Below are 6902 nucleotides of genomic sequence, written 5' to 3' on the forward strand. Positions count from 1 at the left end.
TCCTCCCAACCTTTTGTTTTCCAAAAACCCCACCCTATTGTGTTCCAAGGAAGGGCTTCCTGCGAAGACCTACCTCCCCACACGACTTAGAACACCCGCTTCTTTCTCCAGACCCCCATGAGACTCTCAGTTGACTCCCTTGTTTACATATAAGGCCAGATACCAACCCTCAGAATTCTCATTCTTTGTCTCATAAATGATTAGCTGAACTGTTTGTGCCCACAAAACTAGCTTGACAAGGAAATAAACATTTCCTGTTCGTCTAACTGACAGAGGCTCCCTCTTAGGACAAAAACTGTAAAATCATTCCACCTGCAACTTGTCAATTCTTCCTTATATAATCTACAAAACCACCCTGCTGAGACACTCTGATCTTCAGATCTAGGGTTCTCCCTCTATTGCAATATACTGGATAAATTCAATCACATTACTTGTTCTGGGTTTTTTGCCTTGAACAGTGAGATGACCACAGGCACAAGAAACATACTATACAAAGGCACCAAAGTATGAAAAGACATGATGTTGTCAGAGAGATACTGGGAAGTCTGATGTGGAAGGAATGGAGAGTTGCGTTTGGGACCAGAGTGGATTGCAGTGAGGCAGGGCAGGGAGGGGGGGCGGTGCTGTTTAGATTGAATCGCCTCGCATGTTAAACCAAGCATGCGATACTTGATGCAGGGAAATTCCCGAGGCCATTGTACAGTTCCCTCTTGGAGGTAAAGAAGCTTGGCCACTAGAAAGGGAGAGTAGTTCCTACAATGGACAAAGAGACAGACTTTAAAGTTGTCATCAAGAGAGCATGGTCCCTGAACCCCAATGTTCATTGCAGCACTACTGACAATAGCCAGGACATGGAAGCAACCTAAATGTCCATTGACAGAGGAATGGATAAAGAAGATGTGGTACATATATACAATGGAATATTACTCCGCCATAAAAAAGAACAAAATAATGCCATTTGCAGCAACATGGATGGACCTAGAGATTGTCACACTGAGTGAAGTAAGTCAGACAAATATCATATGACATCACTTATATGTGGAATCTAAAAAAATGGTGCAAATGAACCTATTTACAAAACAGTCAGAGATGTAGAAAACAAATTTATGGTTACCAAGGGGGAAAGCAAGGTAGGGATAAATTGGGAGATTGGGATTGAAACTTACAAGGACCTACTGTATAGCACAGGGAACTCTACTCAATTACTCTGTAATGACCTATATGGGAATAGAATCTGAAGAAGAGTGGTGTATATGTATAATTGATTCACTTTGCTGTACAGCAGAAACTAACACAACATTGTAAATCAACTATACTCCAATTAATTTTAAAAAAGAGAGAGAGAGAGCATGGTCCCTTGATGAGCAGAGGTCTTCAGCTGACAAACCCTTAAATGCTCAAAATAATTTTGGGAAACTGTATATCCACTTGTACATTTACAAGTTACCCTTAAGATTTTTCATAAAAAGTTTAAATTGCACATAATTTCAGACATATTATAAATATTGACATATTGAAATAAAATATTCATATCCAGTTTTTTCTCTTTTCTTATATCAGGTTTTAGAAAGTATCCAGTAGAATCTAAATACCCTAGATTTATCTATTTAAAAAATAAGTGAACACTTTAGTTTATACAGTTCCTTTATCTCCTTGAACTTTTCCATTTCATTTCACCAACATATTTTATGCTAATGTAATATAGTTTTATGCTGGAAAGGTTTTTACTGGAGTTACAAGTCTTTTATGCTAGAAGGTATAATACATCTGGGCTCAAAAATATGTATGTAATTTTTTCTTGTGCCTATAGGGTCTAAGTTTAAAAATGGTTTTTTCTTCTATCAACATTTGTTCAACATAAATATATTACAAATTGGCAATTGATTATTAAATATAAAATAAAACTTATTGAAGATGTACCTCATAATGTATAGATCAAGCTAATTTATTTGCATTTAGCTTATATATCTATGAATGAATATTATTAATTGCTAGAAAGAGAAAGGTTCAGCATCAAATCTATTTTTCTTTTTATTTCATAGATATAAGCAATGAGCAAATTAGATAAATAAGTGGATATTAATAAAGAGTTTTCTTATAACAATGTCACTCTGTTCTTTAAATTCCTCTGAACTTTACACTAAAAATCACACCGTAATCTGTTATCAAAAATTATTGCTAATGATGTATCAATTCACAAACTTGTTAGGTAGCCCTTTTATTGTATTGAGAGCAAAGAATTAGAAACCAACTTATGTGCAAAGGGCTTTATTACAGGCCCTGGCATTCTCTGTTTCTTGGAAGAGCACAAAGGCTTTAACCAAGACTCATCCAATGACTTGCCTTATGCCTGCAACTCTGTCACTTAAAGACATTTTTATTTATCCACTATTCTCAGACAGGGAGGAGAAAAATAAAGTATTAAATTCAATACACCTATGTTAATGTAAAAATCATTTTTAACAGTACATTTTTATCTTATCAAAGTCCGGGAGATGCAGAGTTAACTCATGTAATTAGTGGAAACCATCCAGCACACAACCTAATTAGCAAAACCAACCCACATTATCAAAGCAATCGGCCAGATCAGAAAAACACTGGACTTCAAGTTTTACTTTCAATAGAAGTGTTAATACATACTTTTAGAAATATAAAAATCACTGTGAAACAAATTGGAAATCAAATCTTGTAACACAGATTACTAAAAACAGTCATTAAGCCTAAAATTTTTCATGTCTAATAAAATTTAATTTATCCATATTCTAATAAGTTGAAAGTATGATAAAATACCATTTTTATTTCTTTATTTGCAAGACTGTTATGTGTAAAATTACAAGTTATTTATGAAGTGAGGAGTATATCAGCATAGTACTCCTTTGGTAAACGTATACTTGCATGTTTTAATCTCTGATGTTCAGTGTTAGTGTATAATTAAATAAGAACTATGTATAAAATATAATCAATCCAGAATAAAAATGCCCCATGTATTTTATGAAACAAATGATACGCACTGCTAAAAATTACTTAGTCCAAAAATTAGCATACCGTTGTATTTCTTCCTAATAGGAAGTAGAAAATATTAAGTATTTTATAGATGAGAAAGATTAGGCTGACTGAAATCAGAATAAATATTTTATGAAATGATTTGAGAAAATAAGTTTAACCATATTAGCAAAATAGTGAATTCCAGTCTAAAAGAAAGCACATAAAATGTACTTTTACAGTTTTCATCCTGTGCCTTAAGAAATTAGGCAGTGTCAGAATGATTTCCAGTTACATGCAAAAGGAGTTTTAATCCTTTCGCTCTTCATTCTGAGCTAATGACATAACTTGAGGATGACTATTGGAAATGGCTGAAAAGAATCAGTTACCTTTAAACAGAAAACTTTGTGCTCAAGGCGTTCTCTCCAGATCAGTGCTTCTACAGCACTGGAGGCCATAGAAGAGGCAAAGTCACTCCTTGATTCCTCTCTACAACCTATCTGGATTCTGAACATGGCAACCTTCAACCAACGTTCAAATGTCTTTTTGCTTATTGCCCTAGAACTTTTTACACCCTGGTAACATGTTCCATAGCAAGATTTGGGCAAGGGGTGTGCCTTTGTTTTATGGAATGGAGGTAAAACTATTAAGAAAAATAGGTGGCAAATGTAAAATAGATAGCTAGTAGGAAGCAGCCACATAGCACAGGGAGATCAGTTCGGAGCTTTGTGACTACCTAGAGGGGTGGGATAAGGAGGGTGGGAGAGAGACGCAGGAGGGAGGAGATATGTGGATATATGTATATGTATAGCTGATTCACTTTGTTATAAAGCAGAAAATAACACACCATTGTAAAGCAATTATACTCCAATAAAGATGTTTAAAAAAAAAAGAAAGAAAAATAGGTGGCAAAAGAGAATCTGCTTGAACATGCAGGAGAGTTTTCAGTAGATATGTTTTAAGAAAAGTATATACAGAAATTGAGGATCCAGAAAATAATTCCCTTAATTTTCTTTGCAAACTCCCAAAAGTATTTACAGCCCAGTTGGAAGACTGCCATCATAAGGCCTGTGCAATCTAGTTTTAGACTGCTAGAAATAGAAAGCTAATAATAAGGAAATGAACAAAAGCATGCGATATCTTGCAAAGTGTTCATGTCCTACTCTGTGTCACAAGAGATTTTGCATACTTGCTTCTTCATAATATTTCTATAAAAGAACATAAAGAGTTCACTTCTTTATGTCACAAACAGAAAAAGTTGTAATTGGGGGCCATTAACCCCAATCATCTCAGGTGTATTAAAGAGAGTCACGTCAGTCCCAGGTAAGTTGTTGACAACCTGTTTCACAGAGTTTGCCTCTTAAGATAGGGCTGGGATGGGGTAGGGGATGGGGGTTAAGAGGAAGCCTACTAGGGCAGAGCAGAGGGAACACCTTCATGTTCAATCATTTGAAAGAACTCCAGGAAAGTAAACTGTCCCATTGTAGGGATGAAAACCCAGTACAAACAGTATCTTTTTATGACTTAATATTTTTGACAGGAAAATAAAAGGCACTTCATTGAAAAATTCTTTAGTTTGATGTCTGCTTCATAGACTTCTGAGTATTTCACTGACTGCCATATAAAGGAAGCCATTAATTCATTTAGAGCCTACAAAGTAGAAGAAAGTCCCTCTTTGACTAATGATTTACCTAAATTAGGTGATATATAATTTTATATTTTTAAAATTGTTATATATACAAAACATACAAGTCAAAAAGAAAGAGGTTTATTTTTCAAACCTAAACACTTACATATTATTCATATTTATTATGATAAAAAAATTGAAGGAACATCTTTCTACAGGAAGCCTAGTAGGAATACTGCTTAAGTGCTTTAATTTCCATTTCACAAATTAATCCTGCAACATTTTATACAAAATCTTATAATTGGTTCTATAGTTAATTAAAATTTCAATAGCAAGCAGATATGAAAGTGCAGCTTATTTGAAGTACTTATTATTCACTCTTGGATTGCTAATGAATTAAAGTCTCAAGTGTATCTGTATTAAAGTCACCTTCCTGCTCATCTATCTACATGCTCAGAAAGGAATACATTAAAACCAAGAGGGTTTCATATATTTGGTGTTATTATTTTTTCTGCCTAACTTGTGAATGTAAGTTTATTCCGTGGTACTTTCTGAAAAATTAACTACTCTTTCAGCTAACAGTCTTTTCCAGTCCAGTTATTTTAATAATTAGGATTCTATTTGAAGTTCATTTTCATTTAAGCATATTATAACTTTTGTCAACATTTTTCTCTTCACCAAAAGGTTGGTCTGAAGTCACGGCAACAACATTAACTGTTCTAACCTGTAGACTTTTCATGAAATAAGATGCTATTTTATCCTCTGGAGCTTGGTTTGTATTCCTTAAACTGGTTAAAACAGATCTATCATGGTGATCATTTCATAATTTATAAAAATATTAAATTACCATGTTGTATACCTGAAACTAATATATTTTAAGTCAATTATACTTCAGTTCAAAAAATAAAGTAAAACAGAAAAAAATAAAAATCCTCCTAAAAAGAGATTTAAAAGAACTCAACCATTAATACAAATATCAGTGTTTATGAAGAGGCTTTGGATATTTCTTAATTACAAACGTCCTGCTATGAAATTGATTAAATTATATACAAAGTAAAATGCATATATACAGATATTTTTATTAGTGAATATTATTAAGATCTGTATTCAGAAAACCATGAAAAATATAACTTAAGGGTTTAAACTATTTCCTACTATGAACATTTCTCAATTTATTACAAACCCATTAAAGAAAGTTCATTATAATTACAGACATTACTGAAGACTCTCTACTATAAACATACATTTTTCCCACTGCTATCACAAGATGAATTTTTCCCACCTTAAGTGGGAATAAGATTCTTTAATGAAGGGTATGAAGTTTCTGGAATTCTCCTTTCTCTACAACAAGCAACTATGTAGGCCTCAAATCCTAAATTTTTTAGCAGACAGACACAAAGATCAGAAAGAGGAAGGTTCTAACCCCACTCAGACTCTGTTTTAGGAGGAACCACATGAAATTTATTCGACCATTGTGGAGGCACAAAATCGATGATTTCACATCATTCAGCCTATAAAGTCGATGTCAATCTTTAATCCAATTTTTCTGTGTATTTATTCTGTGTTCTCCATAGAGAAGGTCTGTAGAAGTGTCTACACTGCTACTCAAGAAGAGTGTCAGGGGTAGTGCCACACAGAGATAGGGCTCGAGGACTTTGTCATTGATTCAATCAGACAAGCTCTGGTTTTTTGTCTTTGTTTTTACATAATGGGGTTCCCGGTAAACATTGTTTAAAAAGAAAGAGATTCACATTTCTAAAAAAATGATGTTGAAAAATCATGGGTAGATTCCAGTATTATGAAAAGATAATGAAATGATAGTATTAGAAAAATGCAGAGGTGATCTCATCCAATACCCTCAACTTGTAGGAGATACCAAGGCCCTGAGACAGCAAGTGCTTTCCCCAGGGCCACAGGGCTTTTCAATGGCAAAGCCACTACAGAACCTAACTCACATTAATTCAAGTCCAGTGTTCTCTTCAATATATCATGTTATAATATTACTGCCCTTTAACTACCTAACCCAAGCCTTCCATTTTCTAGGCTATATTTCTCTAGTTCCTTCATCTATACTTTGGGTTCTATGCTCTCTAGACACTTCATGATCATTTCTTCCACTGACATTCTAATTTTTCAAGTTTCCTACAAACCAAAGGTATCCAGGGTCAAACATAAGATAACTTGATGTATTTTGACCAGTACCAAGCACAGTGGGACCATGCCCCATTTGTTATAGGCACTAGAGTTATATTTTCGGTCCAGCATTTCACTAGTTACTTTATGGTGGAAATAA

Source organism: Delphinapterus leucas, chromosome 11 (assembly GCF_059928025.1).
Source record: "Delphinapterus leucas isolate spDelLeu-1000000601 "Yukka" chromosome 11, BTC_Dleu_Yukka2, whole genome shotgun sequence".
Taxonomy (NCBI): domain Eukaryota; kingdom Metazoa; phylum Chordata; class Mammalia; order Artiodactyla; family Monodontidae; genus Delphinapterus; species Delphinapterus leucas.